This window comes from Balaenoptera physalus, assembly GCF_965194825.1.
Source record: "Balaenoptera physalus genome assembly, chromosome: 7".
NCBI lineage: Eukaryota > Metazoa > Chordata > Mammalia > Artiodactyla > Balaenopteridae > Balaenoptera > Balaenoptera physalus.
The window spans coordinates 107,776,539-107,799,112 of NC_138886.1; the positions used below are offsets into that span (position 1 = coordinate 107,776,539).

The following is a 22,574-nucleotide window of genomic DNA, read 5'->3' on the forward strand; positions in this document are numbered from 1 at the left end:
TGGACAAAGTTTCTAACTTCCCTAAACCTTGGTTTCCACATCTGTCAAATGGAGGTAGTAATACTTCATAGAGTGTTATTAGGTTAGATGAGACTATGTATGTAAAGCCCTTAGCATAATGCCTGTTATGTAGTTAGTACGCAACCAATAAACATTATGGTCACTATTATTATTGCGACCCCAGTTACGAAAGTTGAAATCTGAAACCTATATTGAAAAGCATTTTTTAGATACTTTTGACAACTTAGCACAACATAAATAATTTAGCATCAGAGACTTTAGCTAACTTGTATTAGCAAATTTATTAATAAGAAGAATAACACATTATTACCAAGTAGTGTTTATCCCAGGAATGCAAAGTTGTGTTAACATTTGAAAATCAATGAATATAATCTACATATTAACAGAATAAAGGAGAAAATGTATATGATTACTGCAATAAATTCAGAAAAACTTTGACAAAAATTCAACACCCCATTCATGATTTAAACAAACATACCTCTAGAAAACTAGGAATAGGGGAAACTTCCTTAACTGATGATCTTCTATGAAAAACCTATAGCTAATGTCATACTTAATGGTAAACTATTGGATGTCTTTCGCCTAAGATTAGGAATAATATAAGGATGGCCTTTCCTGCCACTTCTGTTCAACATTATAACTAATAGTCCTAGCTATTGAAATAAGGCAAGAAATTAAACTAAAAGGCACACAGATTGAAAAGAAGTAAAACCGTCTCATTTGCAAACTGCAAGATTGTTTATATAGAAAATACAAAGGAATCTACAAAATAATCATTAGTAATTGAATTTAGCAAGGTCAAGGGAAGCAAAGTGAATATACAAAAATCAATTGCATTTTTATGTACCATCAGCAAACAATTCATAAATGAAATTTTTAAAAATTTTACTTAGAATATCAACCAAAAAACGTAAAATACTTAGGAATAAATTTGACAAAAATATGTCAGATCTCTTTACTGAAAACCACAGGACATTGCTAGGAGAAATTTAAAACCTAAATATAGGGAGAGTTATATCATGTTCATGAATCAGACCATACAATATAGTTAAGATGTCAGTTCCCCAAACTGATTTATAGATACAATGCAATCTCAATCAAAATCATAAAAGGATTTTTTTTTTTAATAAGTTTATTTTTTAATTTTTGGCTGCATTGGGTCTTCGTTGCTGCGCACGGGCTTTCTCTAGTTGCGGCGAGCAGGGGCCACTCTTTGTAGCGGTGCACAGGCTTCTCATTGCAGTGGCTTCTCTTGTTGCAGAGCACGGCCTCTAGGCGCGTGGGCTTCATAGTTGTGGCTTGCGGGCTCTGGAGCACAGAGCTGAGTAGTTGTGGCGCACGGGCTAAGTTGCTTCGCGGCATGTGGGAATCTTCCCAGACCAAGGATCGAACCCGTGTCCCCTACATTGGCAGGCAGATTGTTAACTACTGCGCCACCAGGGAAGTCCCCTAAAAGGATTTTTTAATAGCAATTGGTAAGCTGATTCTAAAATTTATATGAAAATAAGAAAGGCTGAGAATAAGCAAACCAATTATTTTATTTATTTATTTTTTGTAGGGGGAGGACAATTGAGGACTTTTTTTTTTTTAATTTTTAATTATAGTTGAGTTACAATTTAGTTTCTGGTGTACAGCAAAGTTTTTCAGTTATACATATATATTATGTATATATTCTTTTTCATATTCTTTTCTATTATGGTTTATTACAAGATTTTGAGTATAGTTCCCTGTGCTATACAGTAAGACCTTATTTATCTGTTTTATACATAGTAGTTTGTATCTGCTACTCCCAAACTCCTAGTTTATCCCCCCTTCCCACTTTTGTAACCCTAAGTTCATTTTCTGTGTGTCTGCTTCTGTTTTGTAAATAAATTCATTTGTATCATATTTTAGATTCCACATGTAAGTGATATCATATATTTGTCTTTCTCTTTCTGACTTCACTTAGTATGATTATCTCTAGGTCCATTCATGTTGCTGCAAATGGCATTATTTCATTCTTTTTCATAGCTGAGTAGTATCCATCGTGTGTGTGTGTGTGTGCATGTACCATATCTTTATCCATTCATCTGTTGATGGGCATTTAGGTTGCTTCCATGACTTGGCTACTGTAAATAGTAAGTAAACCAATTTTAAAAGGGAAGAACGAGGTTGAAGGACTCACATTACCTGATTTCAAGACTCACTATAAAGCTACAGTAATCAAGACAGTGTGGTAAAGGTAAAAGGGTAGATTTATAGATAAATGGAAAGGAGTAGAGTCCAGAAATATACCCACACATAAATAGTCACTTGATTTTTGACAAAGCAACTCAGGAGTGAAAAGAAAAACTTTACAACAAATGGTGTTGGAACAACTGGATATCCATATGGAAAAAAGTGAAATCTGACACATACCCTACACAAAACTTAATTAATAATGCATCATAGACTTAAATGTAAAAGCTAAACCTTACCATTTTTATAAACTTCTAGAAGAAAACATAGAAGAAATCTTTGTGACCTTGGGGTGGACAAACTTTTCTTAAGTCACAAAACGCATGAACTATAAAAACTGATAATTGGACATTGTCAAAATTAAAATCTTTTGTTCTTCTAAATATGTTTTGTTAAGAGAATGAAAAGACAAGCCATGGACTGGGAGAAAATATTCACACTCTATGTGTCTTACAAAGGACTTGTGTCAAGAATATATAAAGAACTTACAATTCACTAATATGCCAACCAGCAGAATTTTAAAATGGACAAAAGATTTGAACAGACAAGTCACAAATGAAGATATAACAAATAGCCAGTAGCATACAAGAGGATATTTGACATCATTAACTATTAGAGAAGTACAAATTAAAACCGCAATGAACTACCACTACACACCCATTAGAATGGCTGAAATTAAAAAGACAATTACCAAGTTTTAACAAGGATGTGGAGTGACTGGAACTCTGAGGCACTGCTGGTGGGAATGTAAAGTTGTAAAACTACTTGGGAAAATTGCTTGATAGTCTCCTCATATGTTAATTATACACCTGTCATACATCCCTGGCATTCCACCCCTAGCTATTTACCCAAGAGAAGTGAAAATAAGATTTATACACAAATGTTTATAGCAGCTTTAGTCATAACAGCCAAAACCAGGAAATAATCAACAGGTAAATGAATAACCATATGGTATATCCTCACAATGGAGTACTACTCAGCAATAAAAAGATACAAACTGCTGATATATGCAATAGCACAGGTGAATCACAAAATCATTATGCTTATGAAAAATACCAGACACAAAAGACTATACACTGGACAGTTCCATTCATATAAAACTAGAAAGTGCAAATTTATGTGTAGTGACAGATCAGTGGTTGCCTGATGCTGGAGGCAGAGGAGAGGATTCTTCAGGAGTAATAGAAATGTTTTATATCTTGATCATGGTTGTGGTTTGACAAATAGAGACGTCAAATTTTATCGAATTGTACACTTCAGTGGATACAGTTTATTGTACCTAAGTATACCTTAATAAAGCTTATTTTTAAAAAAGAAGTTATGGAAGCTGTACCCTAAAATTAACACAGGATTTAGTGCAGATGACTTACTTTGGCTAAAACAAGATTGCAGGTTGATAGACTACTGCAAAATTGAATTGAAAACCTGAAGGAAGGAAATAAATAGAGACTCCCTCTGAACTAGGGATTAGTAGTTTGCTTTAGAAGGATACAATTTACTTTAAAATATTACCTAGAGTTGAAATGCCTCCTTTTAAAAATATGCTTTAGGGATAAAATATTTGCACTTTATGGCTAGCTTCAGTACATAGGTGTATTTTTAGTCATCTTTTATACTTATTAAAGTACTGCAAATCACACGGACAAAAGAAATGAGCAAAGGATATGATGTGTATAGATAATTTATAAATGAATAAATTCAAATGGCCAATGAACATGTGAGATTATAGATGTATGGACAAAGATATTTGTTCCCACATTATTCATAATAGCAAAAATAAAAAATAAGAATAACTGCAGTGTTTAATAATAGCAGATTAATTAGGTGAATTATATTATTTCCATGATGCAAACTTTGAGAATTATATTATAGAAGAATGTTTGTTGGTGTGAGAAAATTTTAGTAGTGTAATACAAAATTCAAAAGACAGATTACCAGTGAAGGATTCTGGAATATTTTCCAGAAGACAGATTACTAGATTGTATACTACAACTGATTATAAAATAATATATTTCCATATTAAAAATATTAAGATACACACCAGAATTTTAACAGTGGTTATCTTTGGTTGATGGCATTCTAAGAAATTTGTTTTTGTTTTTATGGTAGTTATTGTGTTTTGTGCTCTTTCGTTTTTAAAAAATTTTTACATTGAAGTATAGTTGATTTACAATATTTTGTTAGTTTCAGGTGTCTAACAAAGTGATTCAGTTATATATAATATATATATATTTATATTATTTCCCATTATAGGTTATTATAAGATATTAAATATAGTTCCCTGTGCTATACAGTAAATCCTTATTTTTTAAAAAAATTTTATTTATTTTATTTTTGGCTGTGTTGGGTCTGTTGCTGTGCGTGGGCTTTCTCTAGCTGCGGCGAGCAGGGCTACTCTTCGTTGCAGTGCAAGGGCTTCTCATTGCGGTGGCTTCTCTTGTTGCGGAGCACGGGCTCTAGGCGCGCAGGCTTCAGTAGCTGTGGCATGTGGGCTCAGTAGTTGTGGCTCGCAGGCTCTAGAGCACAGGCTCAGTAGTTGCGGTGCACAGGCTTAGTTGCTCCACGGCATGTGGGATCTTCCTGGACCAGGGCTCGAACTCACGTCCCCTGCATTGGCAGGCGGATTCTTAAGCCCTGTGCCACCAGGGAGGCCCTATCTGACTTTTAAGTCATAGTGTTTTTCTGAGTGTTTGGGAGCAATTTGTAGTTTCTGTTTCGATTTTTACTCTTTGCTTCTGATCATTTGTTAACTAAGCCTGAGGATTTACTATTTAGGGTAAGTGATCAATCAAGATCTGTATCTTTGTTAGATAGGATGTGAGTGTTTATCAAGCTTTTGATGGTAGTAATTTTGACCTCTGTAAGCACCAAGCCATTTTTTTCTTTTTCTTAGATGATTGTTTTTTGAATCACCTGGCATGATAATGGCTGACTGCAGCATTTAAGACTCTGGAGATCACACACATGGCATCTGTAGCAGACAAAACCTCAAACAAGAATTATTATTAAAGTTTGAAATAATGTCCCATATATCCCATATCTATCTGGATCTTCCTTTGGTAACCAAATCATTTTTTCCCCTTTAATTTGGATATGGATTATTCACCTTTGCCTGGGTCTGAAGAATTAGTCTTGCATTTGGTGATTATCAAGGATAAAGGTCTTGGTAGTACTAAGAATAAAGGGCAGGGTGTTTATTGACAGTCTAGAATCTTGAACCAGCATAGAGAGAAGAAATAGCCAAGAGAATAAAGGGCAAAATCATGGAAACTGCATGGTAATCAGTGGCTTCTGGCGTCTGAGAGATTGTGTTCTGTTGATCTTGGCCGTAAATGGTCTATTCACATTATCTTCTGCTTTTGGACCAAAACAATTCTGGAAATCTAACTCAGACACAGTGTCTGACCATAGCAATGATGTCAGTAATGCACATAATTAATTTGTTCTCTGTAGTGTTAATAGTTACAAGTACATGATACATACCTTTACAGAAGTTCTTTTGACACATCTCCACAAGGCTCAATTCTTGATCTTTAGATTTTCACTGGGAGCTTTAGGTGAATGTAAGGAAGAAGCAGAAACTACTTGTTGATGTTGAGTCTGTAGGTTTTAGTTAATTTATTATTATTAACCAGCCTTATCAGAATGGAAGAGAGTGGAATCTTCTGTTAAAGTACATAATCAGTTTTGTAAGGAGTCAGTCATTGATTATTCTGAAAGTAAGAATATGTTCTGAACAGAGGGGACATTGACACACCTCCAGGCCTTTGATTTATCCTATAAAATGTATTAAGAATTTCACCAATACAAGCTTATTTAAACCTAGAGATAAAATCTTTTTGTAGACAGCTATTGTGTCAGTCTTTGTATATAAATGTATCTTTAACCTGAAAGATGTACAAACATTGAAGCATATCTACTTTTAACACATTTTACTTACACATGATTAACTTAGGAAGGCTGAACTCTTTTCATTCATCAGTTTTTTTTTCTTTTTTACCCCATTTTAATAAAGCAAAGAGCTCTCACAATAGTTTGAGTTAATTAAAAGTTGGAGAATGCCAAACAGAGCTAATAATTTCTGTAATCCTTCAAAAATATTTTTAATAAGGTAAAGGATCAAGTCTTTGTGTAACCTAATGGTCATTTAGTGTAAACCCAAAGATATTGTAGGTGTGAGAAACATCTTCACAGTTTTATTATTCTGAATTTGGAGAAGAACAAAATCAAAGAGAATTGTTATGTGACAAAATATTAGCTGTGACTATCCAAAGGTGAGAAGTAGTTACAGGCAGTATCTTTAAAAGCACAACAATAAGTGACAGTGTTTATTAGGAATGTCAACTTGTTTCCAAAAGTAAGGAACTTAAAAAAAAAGATTTATGAGTTTGTCAAAAAGCACAGAGTTAATAGAATATTTTGATGATTTAAGGAATGTCTTCCCTAGGCACAGAATAACTTTGCTCTTTTAACAGAAAGAAAATCAAATTCTAGTTTTACTCTGTTTATTATTCATGAAAGAATTTGCATTAAAAGGGTTTATAAGCCGTTATTCCTTATGAAAAACCCCTCACATCTGACCAGTTTTGTCAGAAATTTTAACGTATTTTCTTTCTCCCTTCAAAGGTTTTTTTTGTTTGGTTTGGTCTGGTTTGGTTTTCGTAGCTACTACAAACCCAGACAAATAAAGTATACTAATTCTCATACTGTCTACCCTTATGGTATGCTGTCTCATTTGTCTTTCACTATATTCTGTCACATTTTGGCACGACCAGAAATTTCTCTTTTTCCCCCAGCTTTATTGAGATACAATTGACATATAACATTGTGTGAGTTTAAGGTACAACGTGTTGATTTGATATATTTTGCAAAATGATTACCACAATAGCATTAGCTAACAACGTGTAACACCATATAATTACCATTTCTTTTTTGTGGTGAGACAGACATTTCTTATTTTAAGACAAAATTATTCTCTTTATTTCTAGTTCAGCAAAAACACATCTGATACCATACATTCACATTCCCCTGTCTTCACACACATTCTTTTACATTCATTCAAAATCAATAACGGAAGACATTGTTAAGAGTTAAAGGTTGAGGGACTTCCCTGTGGTCCAGTGGTTAGGAATCCGCCTTCCAATGCAGGGGACATGGGTTCAATCCCTGGTCGGGGAACTGGGATCCCACATGCCACAGGGCAACTATACCCGCGAGCTGCAACTACTGAGCCCGTGCGCCACAAGTAGAGAGAAGCCCGCATGCCGCAATGAAAGACCCCACATGCCGCAATGAAGGTCCCACCTGCCGCAACTAAGATCTGACGCAGCCAAATAAATAAATATTAAAAATATATATATATAAAAAGAGTTAAAGGTTAAATGAGAGGGAAATTCTGAGGGCGTTAGAAATGAGTAATCTTATAACTTCCAGAGAGTTACAAATTGTAAGGGCTTTCCTTGTTTCTTAAGGATTAATTAATCTCTAAATTCTCTTTAGGGTGAGGCCAATTAGTCTTTTCCAGGTTTTGTATCTCCTAGGCACATCAAAATAAGGACTAATTGCTAGAGATCGGGGAAGCCTACATAAGCCTGATTTCTTCAATAAATGTTCTTTTTTCCTGGGGTTTGGGAAGTCTTTCAGGGAGGCACTTTTAGAATTTGAATTGCATTTGGAAGCCTCCTCATATTAAAGAATGCAGACCACTGGGTATTTAGAATTCTGTTTCCTATCTTGTTTTAAGGTGCCTCTCAAATAAACAATTTTGTTCATGTTAAAAGTTCCCCAAGAGGACTCCCCTGGTGGCGCAGTGGTTAAGAATCCACCTGCCAATGCAGGGAACATGGGTTCAAGCCCTGGTGTGAGAAGATCCTACATGCTGCGGAGCAACTAAGCCCGTGTGCCACAACTACTGAGCCTGTGCTCGAGAGCCCGCGAGACACAACTACTGAGCCCGTGTGCCACAACTACTGAGCCTGCACTCTAGAGCCCGCGAGCCACAACTACTGAAGCCCATGCGCCTAGAGCCTGTGCTCCGTATCAAGAGAAGCCCGTGCACCGCAATGAAGAGTAGCCCCCCACTCGCCACAACTAGAGAAAGCCCACGCGCAGCAACGAAGACCCAACGCAGCCAAAAATAAATTAAAAAAAAAAAAAGGTCCCCAAGAGGCCATTTGTAATTTGAAATTTTTCCTTGGGGAAATTATGCCGTTTATTGAGTATATTCATAATCTGAAAATGTGAAGGAAGCAGATAGAGGAGGCACAGAGGAGGCAAAGATTCAGACTGAGAAAACACCATGTGACCTGCAACGATTGTTAAGGATGGCACTTTTGCAACCACATGTCTCCAGAAGACATGAAGTGACACCAAGGATAAGCCGTCATCAGTTGAGGGCCGATCAGAGCCTCAGCCCCAGCTAGACAGAAGTAAGCAAAACACTTCTCAGGATTGTAAGGACTAAGGAAGGTCCTTAGGAAGTTTTAGAAAAATTGAGAGTTTGCCAATGCAGAGTTTGCCTAAAGATACTGGTCTAATGAGACCTTCTGAATTTGTCGGCCTTTGGGGCTGGCTGGAAAATACACTTATTAGGTCCTAGTCTGTCCTCTGCCTATGGGCTTCCTCGTATAGATGAATGACACTCAAGATACTGAACAAGCAGACAGATGATAGGAATGCTGTTAATTAGATAGAAGCCAGATTTCACTCCTGAACAGAACAATCTGATAAGACTGAAAGTCAGAGGACCCATGTATCACGTCAACCCTGAAGTGCTTGAGAAAATTATTGAAGATCAGGTAACTCACTCCAGTAGGCAGCGTGGCCTTGAGCAGGTGGAAATCAAGTGGCCTCATATGTGCACACTGTTACAAAGTCATGGGTCTCCCCAGAAACAAGGTCAGCTGAAGGATTTATTTATAGTTAAAGAAAAAAAAGTTAGGTTTATTTAACTTGCTGCAACAAGCAGAGAGAACTAGAGGAAATAGGGATCTTCTCTATAGGGGGAGGCAGTTAGGAAAGGCTACTCATTGGATACTGTTGTTAGATGAAGGACTATTGTTGGATTTTAGGGTGGAAGTTTGTAATCTGGGCAAGGACTAGTTAGAATTTGTAGACTAGATGAGTTGCTAGAACTCATGAAGTTCTAGTGTTAGATCAGATCTAGTGTCTATGCAGAGTTACTGTTATTAGTTTGCCTGAGGTCTTATCTTGAAATATATGGATCTGAAGCATCTGGTATTAAAAAGAATTGGAGCTTAGATAGTCTGTGATGCATGTTGTGGTTTGGTTTGGTTCACTTCATCTGTTTTATGAGTCATAGTACAGTTATAAGTTGGGACTTCTGTTTTGATTCTGAGAGGCTGCTGGTGTTAGTTTCTTATGTGTATAAAAGTATATTTGTAATGAACAGCTTTAGGAAAAAACTTTGACTTCAAGGATTCAGTATTAGTTTTCTATTGCTGTGTAACAAATTACCACAAACTTAGTGGCTTAAAACAATGTCTTTTTAGCTCCTAGTTCTGTGGGTCAGAGGTACATTCGTGGCATAGACTTATCTTCTCAGGGCTCAAAGGCTGAAATCAAAGTGCCTACTAGGCTGAGTTTACATGAGGCTGGGGGAAGAATCTGATCTTTAGCACATTCAGATTGTTGGCAGTTCCTTGTGGTGGTAGGAGTGAAGTCCTTATTTTTAGCTGGGGGCCACTCCCAGCTCCTAGAGTCTGCCTTCATTCCTTGCTCTGTGGCCTGCTCTATCTTCAAGCTAACAATGGAGAAATTGCACATCAAATCCCTCTCATGCTTCAGCTCTCTGAACTCCTTTATCTGACCTCTAGATCCAGATTAAAAGGTCTTCTGTGATTAGGTCAGGTGCACCTGGACAGTCTCCCTATTTTAAGGTCACCTGATATGGGACCTTAATTATGCTTGCAGACTTCCTTCCAGCAGTACCTAGATAATTGTTTGATGGAGTAACTGGGAGAAGGTGTGTGTATACCATGGACCAGGCATCTTGTGGGGTCTGCCTTCTGCTAACCACAGTGCCTTTGTGTGTTTTGAAGCATAAGCCACAGAATTTCCTCTTTGTCATCTTAGTAACTCTTGGTTGTTTATAGGTGTAACTTAAATTTTAATGTTGCTGGTAAGAGTCAGTTTGGGGTATAGCTCTGCTGATTTGAGAAAAGTCTTATCTATGTATAAAACGGATTAACATAGGGAAAGTTATTGCCAATGGGATTGCCTTTTTTTTTGCCCTTGGCATCTGTTACTTTTCTTTTAATAAAGTTTTTAATAAAAACTTGGAAAAATGTAGGGCAGAGCAGATAGGAAAAAAAAAAAGCTGTCTGTAGTCCAAACACTCTTGCTTATACTTTCATCCTTTTCTTCCAATTTTTATTGTTCACTTAAAAGAATATCATTTTGATCATATAGTGTACAAAATAATTGTATACTGACTTCTTATATACATTTTTTTCTGATTATAAAAGTGATACAGGGTAATCGGAGAAAGTTTAAAAATAGGCAAGTAGGAAGAATAAGATAATTTAGAATCTTGTTACCTAACACTAATACTTGAGTATATTTTCTTACTGCCTTTTCTAATGCATTATTTAGTCACAATTTAGATCATATTGTATGGATTTATTTTTAAACAGAGTTAAACACTGGACCACTTGTCAATTTTAAATAAAAGGTATTTGGCATATTACTTATCACCTATGAGTTTTTTGTATCCTAACCTTTAAAAGTGACTTCTTTAATTCTGTGTGAATTTTAGATTCATAAATATGCCTTTTATTTTTAAAATTTTACGTGTGTATGTACATATACGTTTATTTATGATCAGTATCTTATGGGGGAAAAAAATAGAGAAAGCATTCCATTGGCTGTTCAAATTGACTCACTGCCTCAGGGTCCCTGACATCTGAGTTTTCACTATACCTCATATTTTAATATCATCAGTGGACCAAGGACATCAGCGTTTCCATTGGCTCTTCTTCCCTCTTGCTTTTTGAGACAAGATACCATGGCTCTGGCCTCCCTGTGGGGAACAGCAGCTCAGGAGAAGAAAATGCATTGAAAAGAGGTCTTTAAAGAACATTCCAGACTTAGAGAGTGAAAGAGAGCACCATGTGCCTCCTTTCCCCTCTTCTCTTGGCTTCTCATACTGACTAGAATGCCAGAATGTCTCAGCTGAAGGTGCAGACTGATATCGGGCAGTATTTCCCTGCTGAAACATTGATAGACTGGGCACTCGCTATATGAATTTTTAAAGAATACAGGAAATCATTATTTGAGTTACTTGGTAATGAAAATAGTTTGTTTTATTACTTACTATCCTTCTGTTTTTGAGGAGAGAGGTGAGGTAAAGGCAAATATTTTGTTTTGTAATGTTCCTTGCAAAGTGTCCAAAATGTGATTTGGATGTGGTCATCAACCATGTCAAGAATTATTCTGTTTTAACAGTGGGGTGAAAAAAATCATTCTAGAAACACATTTCTTAGGATTGGGAAGGAACTGAAACAGAGAATTTGCACATGAGTGGAAGTTTGATCTCTGAGTTACATAACCTTCCTTAAATCAACCTGGACTTCTGAGTCTGGGGTTCAAAGTGAATAAAGCTAGACTTGAAAATCTTTGGTATCATGACTTCTGCAGTTTTTTCCTTAATTTTAATTCAACTCTGACTGGGGTCAGCTAGGCTCAAGTGTTTTTGCATTAAAAAGGTTTTTTAAAAATTATTGACGTATAATATACAAAAGTGCACAGATCCTAAGTGTACAGCTTGATAAATTTCCACGAAGGAAACATACTTGTGTAGCCAGTATTCAAATCAAGAAAACAGAACATTACCTACAGTAAGTGTTGAGGTAATTTTCTTTCAAGAAGGCTATGTAGGTGATATATTTTCTGAGTCCCTTTGATTTTGTGAATGTCTTTCTATGACCTTCACATATAAAGTATTTGGCTGTAACTTACAAGTTACAACCTTTTCTCCTTAGAATTCTACACATATTCCAGTGATGTTAGAAATCTAATATTCTAGAAAAAAAACTGTAGACCACCATGACTTAAATTTTTTCTTTATCCTTATATAATTCAAAATTTTTTCGAGAATGTGCCTCTTGATTAGTTCTTCCTGAAATGCAGCAATTCAATGTGTTTAAACAAACCTTTCTATATAGCTCAGAAAAGTTTTCTAATTTATTTTGAGTATTTTTCCTGTTATATTTGTTCTAGTTTAGTTTTTCAGGAATATCATTAACCTCTTATTTTGGCTCTCCGTCCTCTATTCTATGTATGTCATTGTCTCTCACCATTTTCATATTTGTCCTTTTCCTTTGTATTCCAAAAGAACTTCTCCAGTTTGTCTTACATATTATATACTTTATTTTTATCAGTTTCATTTCTGTTCTTTGCTCTCTCCTAGCGTTCTCCTAGAATTGTTACACAGTCAGTTCTGTTGTAATGATTGTCAAAATTCATTGAATTGTATGCTATGTAAAGATGATTAAGAAAAAAAGCATATATCTGATAAAGGGCATACTCAGAATATATAAGAACTTTTATCAGTCAATGGAAAAAATATATTGAATAAATTTTTAAATGGACAAAAGAATTGGTTGGTTAGGCATGTCCCAAAAGGAAGATAGCCAGATAGCCAATAAACAAGTGGAAGCGTGCTCAGCATCACTATTCACCAATGAAATGTAAATTAGAACCACAAAGAGATAGAAGTAGACACTCACTATAATGGAGTAAAATTTAAAAGTGACCAATACTAAGTGTTGGCAAGGAGTAATTGGAACCCTCACACCTTGCTGGTGTGAGTAAAATTTTATGACTCTGGTGAACTGTTTGATGAAACCTATGCCTACCCCCCTAACCTTGCAGTCCCAATCCTGGGTGAAAGGGGTGCTTACATCCACCATAACACAGATAGAAGAATGTTCATAGCAACGTTATTCATAGTAGCTCAGAATTGGAAAGGTTATCTAACACATTTTGCTGCCCCTAGGCTTATTAATGCAGTCGTGCTTAACATGTAGCTATCTGCTTTTAGTTTAATATGTGCTATTAATGAAAATTTATGTAGGGTATCCCCCCCAATTTTCTAATTTTTGAAATGTTTTTCAAATTTCTTAAAACTTTTTTCTTTAAACTAGTTTGATTTTGGAGCACTAAAAGAAAGAATTTGTTGCACAGATAGCCTAGGGCACCAATTATAAAAATGCCAACTTTTGGTCTGCATTTAGCCCAAATACTCTTTTATTCTTGGATCATTCTTAAGTTTCATTAATTTTAACTGCTTTTAGAATCTTACATGTTACTTTCCTATTTCAATGGTGCATTTATTTATTTATTACTCACTGCACTAGTTGTTTGTTCAGATTAACTTGTTAATGCTGGTTCATTTTTTGAATAAATACTATAGAGCAGTGCTGTTCGATATAACTTTCTAAACTGATAGAAATGTTGTGTATTTATGCTCTCCAATATGGCAGTCATTGAGCACATGAGGTTATTGAGCATTGAAATGTGGTCAGTGCAACTGAGGAACTAAATTTTAAATTTTATTTAATTTTAATTAGTTTAAATTTAAGTCTAAATGGCCACATGTGGCTAGTAGCTACCTTATTAGACAGTGTAGCTCTAGAGTTAAGAAGGATGAATTGAGAAAAATACAAGAATTTAGAATGATATGAAATTAGGAAAAAATGCATTTATCATTTAACTTAGAACATTGGTTCTCAATCTGCACATTAGGCTGCACATTAGGATTACCTGGAGAGCTTTTTGAAACTACCAGTTTCTGGGACACTAATCTAAAACCAATTGAATCCAGATTTCTAGAAATGGATGAGGGCATTATATTTTCAGAAACTCCCTAGGTTATTCTAATGTACAATTGGAGTTAAAAATCAGTAAATTATAGTAGTGCTTCTTAATGTGCACCTGAGCATCTTGTTAAAATGCAGATTCTGATTTCAGTATATCTGAGCTAAGCGAGATATCCTGCATTTCTAACAAGCTCCTGGGTGATTTTGATATTTTTGATCCCCAGACTACACTTTGAGGAGGAAAGAATTTTAGGATGAAGGGTTGAGCAAACCATATCTGAAATGAACATTTGGTGGCATAATTGTAGAATTCAACAGTTGATATCTGGCTCAGACTTAGTTTCTATATGTCTCAGCAATAGTGTGCACATAATATATACCTCGAAGTACTTAATTAGAAATTGATGAAGAACCAAACCTTTTCTGCTGACCAGTGTCTAGGGAAGAGGTTTTGTTTTGTTTGGATAAAATAGGGAAGAGATCTCTGAAGAAGTAACATTTGAGCAGAGAATTGAGTAGAATGAAGGGGCTACCATGGCAGATATGCAGTGGGAGTGATTGAGGTTCATGGCAACCAGCTCAACAGATAACCCAGCAGCTTTCACCACTGAAATAACAAAGATAAGAGTAGAAGTAAGTGAAATAGGGACCAGGAAAACAATAGAAAAGATGAACAGAATTAAGAATTGGTTTTTGAAATGATTAACATAATTGACAGACTTTAGACTGAGAAAAAAAGAGAAAAGACAAATAAATAAATTAAGAAATGATAAAAGGAGACATTACAACTGATACCACAGAAATATAAAGGATTATAAGAGACTACTGTGAACAATTATCCACTACAAATTGGGTAACCTAGAAGAAATAGATAAATTTCTAGACACATTTAACCTATGAAGACTGAATTATGAAGAAGTGGAAAACTCTGAACAGACCAATAACAAATAAGGAGACTGAATCAGTAATCTAAAACCTCCCAACAAAGAAAAACCCAAGATCAGATGGTTTCATTGGTGAAATCTATCAAATATTTTAAAAAAGAATTCATACGAATCCTTCTCAAACTCTTCCAAAAAACTGAGGGGGAGGGAATGCTCCCAAACTCATTTTTTTTGAGGCCAGCATTACTCTGATACAAAGGCCAGATTAGGAAACTATAAGAAAAGAAAACTGCAGACCAGTATCCCTGATGAATAGAGATGCAAAACTTCTCAACAGAATATTAGCAAACCTAATTAACAACATGTTAGAAAGATCATTCACCACAATCAAGTGATATTTATCCCTAGGATGCAAGGGTAGTCAACATATGCAAATCAACAAATGTGATATACATCACATTAATGGGATAAAAGATAAAATCATAGGATCATCTCAATAGATGCAAAAAAAGCATTTGACAAAATACAACATCTTTTCTTGCAACAAATTGCATATAGAAGGAACATACCTCAACTTAATAAAGGCCATATATGACCAGCCCACAGCCAACATCATATTCATCAGTGAAAGGTTGAAAACTTTTCCTCTAAGATTAGGAGTAAGACAAGGGTGCTTACTCTCACCATTCTTATTTAACATAGTACTGGAAGTCCTAGCCAGAGCAATCAGGTAAGAAAATCAATCAGTCAATCCAGATCAGAGAGTAAGATGTAAAATTGTCTTAGTTGGCAGATGACATGGTCTTATATAGAGAAAATCCTAAAGACTCCACCAAAACAAAAAACAAACAAAAAACTGTTAGAACTAATAAACAAATTTGGTTGTTTCAGGATACAAAATCAACATACAGAAATAACTTGTGTTGCTATACACTAACAATGCAATATCTGAAAAAAATAAAACAATTCCATTTACAGTAACATCAAGAACAATAAAATACTTAGGAATAAATTTAGTCAAGGAGGTGAAAGATCTGTACACTGAAAACTACAAGATTTTGATGAAATTGAAGAAGACATAAACAAATGGAAAGACATCCTATATTCATAGATCAGAAGAATTAATATTATTAAAATGTCTATACTACCCAAAGTTGTCTGGAGATTCAATGCAATTCCTATCAAAATGCCAATTTTTTTTTTCACAGAAATAGAAAAAACAATCCTAAAGTTTGTGTGGAGCCACAAAAAACCCTGAATAACCAAAGCAATCTGGAGGAAGAATAACAAAGTTTGAGGCATCGTACTTCCTGATTTCAAACTATACTGCAAACCTCTAGTAGTCAAAACGGTATGGTATTGGCATAAAATAAAAACAGACACACAGGCCAATGGAACAGAATCAAGAGCTCAGAAATAAACCTTCACATATACAGTCAACTAATATTTGACAAGGGAGCCAAGAATACTCAATGGGGGAAAGGATAATCTCTTCAATAAATGGTGTTGGGAAAATTGTATAACTACAGTGCAGAAGAATGAAATTAGACCACTCACAAAAATTAACTCAAAATGGATTAAAGACTTAAACATAAGACCTGAAACTGTAAAACTCCTAGAAGGAAACATAGGGAAAAGGCTGTTTGACATTGGTCTTGGTGACAATTTTGGGGGTATGACATCAAAAGCACAAGCAACAAAAGCAAAAATAAGTGGGACTACATCAAACTAAAAAACTTCTGCAGAGAAAAAGAAACCATCAACCAAGTGAAAAGGCAACCTACAGAATGGGAGAAAGTATTTATAAATCATATGTCCGATAAGAGGTTAATATCCAAAGTATATAATAAACTCATACAACTCAATAGCAAAAAACCCAAACAATCCAATTTAAAAATGGAAAGAGGAACTGAATAGACATTTTCCCAAAGAAGACACTGCAGATGGCCAACAGGTACATGAAAAGGTGCTCAACATCACTAATCATCAGAGAAATGCAAATTAAAATCATAGCAAGATATCACCTCAGACCTGTTAGAATGACTGTTGTTGTTTTTTTTTTAATGTGGATACACTTTAAGTGGCCTTTTCTAGCACCAATCAATCATCTTTAAGTAACAAGAACCTCCTCTACTCTTAAAAAAAAGTACTGTAGTTTTATAACCCCTAAATTATCACATTTCTGGGTAAATGGCCTTTTGATTCATAGCCAAAAATATTTTTAACTCTATGCTCATGTTTTGAGACTCTTTAATCCCTCTGTTAACCCTACTTTCTTGTTGGTAATGATTATAGTTTATAAAATAACATGCCTATATTAAAAATGAAGAAACCAGGAACCCCAAGTGACAATATGAAGAAACCAATAAAGCAGTAACTTGAGCGCTGACACTACTGACATTTTGATTCTTTTATTTAAAAATGCCTATTTAATTTTTTGAACAAATAAAATGTCTGGAATTGCTTATTAGCCTTGTAATCACTTGAGTATCTTTTCTTTGAAATTTGAAAAATTGTGCTAAGACATGATTTTGGAAGGATGACAGCTTTATAAATGGAATATTTAAAGAGGCAACACACAGCCACAGAAACGAAGGGAAACTTCCGTGTGTGGTGGTGAGTGGTTTATTTATAATTTGAAAGGATGCAAGAACTGAACCTCTGTGTTACAGTTCAAATACTTCATAGTTTAAAGCATGGGTAAGATGTTAGAAGCTACAACTTCAGAGTCCAAGTGTTTAAGCTGTATTTCTTATTAGTGAAATCCTGTGTGCCATTAAAGGCAGTTTGAAATGAACTTGTCAGAGATTTGGGTTTAGAAAAAGATTATCATCCACTGTGAAGTGAGTAGTGAAGCCAGTTGAACATCATCTTTTGTATACATTAGACATAATAAAATCTCCAAACTTGGGCTTAGAGACATGTATATACATAGTGTTCAAGTTTTGATTCTAGTCTTATTCTTTTTTTTTTTTTTTTTAATTTTTATTTATTTATTCATTTATTTTTGGCTGTGTTGGGTCTTCGTTTCTGTGCGAGGGCTTTCTCTAGTTGCGGCAAGCGGGGGCCACTCTTCATCGCGGTGCGCGGGCCTCTCACTGTCGCGGCCTCTCTTGTTGCGGAGCACAGGCTCCAGACGCGCAGGCTCAGTAATTGTGGCTCACGGGCCTAGTTGCTCCGCGGCACGTGGGATCCTCCCAGACCAGGGCTCGAACCTGTGTCCCCCGCACCGGCAGGCAGACTCTCAACCACTGCGCCACCAGGGAAGCCCTATCTTATTCTTGTTCCCCCAAATCCACGTTTATCCAAACCCGTGTTACTCAGAAGTGTGGTCCGTGGACCAATGTCTGTCCACGAATTGTTACTAACTGCAGTAAATACAGAGAGTGAGCATTTAAAAACTTTTATAGCAGCTTGACATTGGCACAACATCTATGCATGTGATCATTTTTCTAGTAATTTATTTTTATTGCATTTTACGAAGTATAGTTTTCCACTTGTTGGTGCTGGGGTGGGGGCATTTCCAACAGACAGTTTACAAAGCACTACTCTAGATCCTCTGTTTTTCACTCAGAAATTCTGAACTCCATGTATTCATGTGGCCACATAGGGGCTGGGGCAAGGGACATGAAGACCAGTAAACTATGACTATGTGATGACTGGGAATGCAGGTGCTGATTATCTGAGATTAGTGGGCATGAGAATTGCCTGGGGTACCTGTTAGCCATGCGGATGCCTGTGTAGATCTCCAAAGATCCTGATTCCACACGTATGAGACCTAAGAATCTATGTTCTAAACAAATGCCTCTGATCAGTTGATTCTGATTAATTTTGTTCCTGGATAGGTTGTTTAAATCAGGATACTTGAGAGTAAAAGGAAGCATTATTAATAATTACATCAGGACAAAATAAATAAACTAGGATACTCAGACATATGGTCACTCTGTGTCTGGGGCATATTTTTTTAAACAGAGGTTTAAAGTTTACTTGGAAAGTTTCTACTGTTTCCTTTCATTAGCAAACTTACCTCGATTTCCTTTAGTCTTCTCTGGATTGTGGCTCTTCCCAGTCTTCTGTGAATGAATCTCAACTATCGTATGTATAGAACTATCCAGTACAAGAAGGGAAATGGAATTCAGGGCTCTAAACTTAGCTAGGGGTAACTTGGAGGGAGGTAAGACCCACTCCTTTAAAGTTGAAGATTCTTTTTTTCTGATTTGAAGGATATTGATTTTTAAAATAACCCTTACCATTTATGATAAAAACTCTCCAGAAAGTGGGCATAGAGGGAACCTACCTCAACATAATAAAGGCCATGTACGACAAACCCACAGCAAACATCATTCTCAATGGTGAAAAACTGAAAGCATTTCCTCTAAGATCAGGAACAAGACAAGGATGTCCGCTCTCACCACTATTATTCAACATAGTTTTGGAAGTCCTAGCCATGGCAATCAGAAAAGAAAAATAAATAAGAGGAATACAAATTGGAAAAGAAGCAAAACTCTCACTGTTTGCAGATGTCATGATACTATATATAGAGAATCCTAAAAATGCCACCAGAAGACTACTAGAGCTAATCAATGAATTTGGTAAAGTTGCAGGATACACAATTAATGCACAGAAATCTCTTGCATTCCTATACACTAATGATGAAAACTCTGAAAGAGAAATTAAGGAAACACTCCCATTTACCATTGCAACAAAAAGAATAAAATACCTTGGAATAAACCTACCTAGGGAGACAAAAGACCTGTATGCAGAAAACCATGAGACAATGATGAAAGAAATTAAAGATGATACCAACAGATGGAGAGATATTCCATGTTCTTGGATTGGAAGAATCAGTATTGTAAAAATGACTATACTACCCAAAGCAATCTACAGATTCAATGCAATCCCTATCAAATTACCAATGGCATTTTTTACAGAACTAGAACAAAAAATCTTAAAATTTGTATGGAGGCACAAAAGACCCCGAATAGCCAAAGCAGTCTTGAGGGAAAGAAACAGAGCTGGAGGAATCAGACTCCCTGACTTCAGACTATACTACAAAGCTACAGTGATCAAGACAATATGGTACTGGCACAAAAACAGAAACATAGATCAATGGAACAAGATAGAAAGCCCAGAGATAAACCCACGCACCTATGGTCAACTAATCTACGACAAAGGAGGCAAGGATATACAATGGAGAAAAGACAGTCTCTTCAATAAGTGGTGCTGGGAAAACTGGACAGCTACATGTAAAAGAATGAAATTAGAACACTCCCTAACACCATACACAAAAATAAACTCAAAATGGATTTGCGACCTAAATGTAAGACCGGACACTATAAAACTCTTAGAGGAAAACATAGGAAGAACACTCTTTGACATAAATCACAGCAAGATCTTTTTTGATCCACCTCCTAGAGAAATGGAAATAAAAACAAAAATAAACAAATGGGACCTAATGAAATGTAAAAGCTTTTGCACAGCAAAGGAAACCATAAACAAGACGAAAAGACAACCCTCAGGATGGGAGAAAATATTTGCAAACGAATCAACGGACAAAGGATTAATCTCCAAAGTATATAAACAGCTCATGCAGCTCAATATTAAAGAAGCAAACAACCCAATCCAAAACTGGGCAGAGGACCTAAATAGACATTTCTCCAAAGAAGATATACAGATGGCCAAGAAGCACATGGAAAGCTGCTCAACATCACTAATTATTAGAGAAATGCAAATCAAAACTACAATGAGGTATCACCTCACACCAGTTAGAAAGGGCATCATCAGAAAATCTACAAACAACAAATGCTGGAGAGGGTGTGGAGAAAAGGGAACCCTCTTGCACTGTTGGTGAGAATGTAAATTGATACAGCCGCTGTGGAGAACAGTATGGAGGTTCCTTAAAAAACTAAAAATAGAATTACCATATGATCCACCAGTCCCACCACTGGGCATATACCCAGAGAAAACCATAATTTAAAAAGACGCATGCACCCCAGTGTTCATTGCAGCACTATTTACAATAGCCAGGTAGGTCATGGAAGCAACCTAAATGCCCATCGACAGACAAATGGATAAAGAAGTTGTGGTACATACATACAACGGACTATTACTCAGCCATGAAAAGGAATGAAATTGAGTCATTTGTTGAGACGTGGATGGATCTAGAGACTGTCATACAGAGTGAAGTAAGTCAGAAAGAGAAAAACAAATATCGTATATTAACGCATGTATGTGGAACCTAGAAAAATGGGACAGATGAACCAGTTTGCAGGGCAGAAGTTGAGACACAGATGTAGAGAACAAATGTATGGACACCAAGGGGGGAAAGCCGTGGTGGGGTGGGGATGGTAGTGTGCTGAATTGGGCGATTGAGATTGACATGTATACACTGATGTGTATAAAATTGATGACTAATAAGAACCTGCTGTATAAAAAAATAAATAAAATAAAATTCAAAAATTCAAAAAAAAAATAGTAACCCTTACCTAAAAACTTAGAACTCTCCTGGAACTTTCTTTTATGCATGTTGTCCCAAGCCAATCTTAATTCCTCTTAGTGTTCCTGGCTCAGCTGTGTCCCATTTCTCTTAGCTAGGCATAATCCCCTTGATCCATTTCATCCTTACTTTCATTTAACTGACTCGTTTACTTGTTTTAAATAAATTACAACTGAAGAATTTGAGAGAAAGAAAAAATATCTTTCTAAATTTCTTCCTCAGGAGCTCTTTAGGTTGTTGTCATCTCTACTTACATAACTTTTATGATATATAAGAAAAACGGGTTTCCTGTTTTGCAAACTGTTCTCTGATTACAAATGAGATAGGAAGAAAGTGATTTTTATTAGTAAATAATAATACTACTGGTAGAAGTCAAATAATGTCTGTGGATCTCTTGTCTCTCATACTACCTCTGTTATGATACGTTATTGTCATTTCCAACATATTTGATTTTGTATTATTTCATCTTGTTTTTAGTTTTTTGACCAATTTCTTTGATTTACAAAGTGGGCAATTAAAAACAATTGAGTAAAAATTTAAGTAAACTTGTTCAGGACTAACCTTCACCCTGTCTTATAGACTCACCAGATGAATGAATAAAAGACTCATCATAATATTTTATTTTTGTCTTATTTTAGATTTAGATTATCCTACTAAAATAGTATATTGATATTCCATATGAATTACACAAATTAAGACTAATTTGTCCTTTAAATTGAGACAGTTTTAAGAGGGAAAGGGGATGCTATTAACAATTATACTAGGAGAGCAGCTGAAATCTAGGACTGTCCTGAGTAAACTGGGATGTATATGGTCCCCTATCTCAGGATAATATTTGCTGGTTGGATAGCTACTATGATATTTTCAATGGGCTTTGAATAGTCAAAATGAGTCAAATTATAGCTAAGAACATTACAAAACTTATCATAGGACTTTCTTGTAAAAAAAACAAAATGGAATGGCTAGATCAACTCTAAAATTGTTTAAGTGCCTGTAGATTTCAACTTGGTTCTTAATAATACTTCCATAAAGCTAGAAGTGGAATCACCAGACAGTAACCACAAATTGAAATGAATCCCTCCTTTAAAACTTATGGTTTATAGACTTGTGGCTATT

At 35.6% G+C, this 22,574-nt stretch overlaps 1 protein-coding gene across 7 annotated transcripts in view; it reads left to right on the plus strand.

The window, feature by feature from the left end:
- PPP3CC (protein phosphatase 3 catalytic subunit gamma) overlaps positions 1–22,574 on the plus strand; it is an 88,494-nt gene that overhangs the window by 15,289 nt on the left and 50,631 nt on the right. The window lies entirely within an intron of this gene.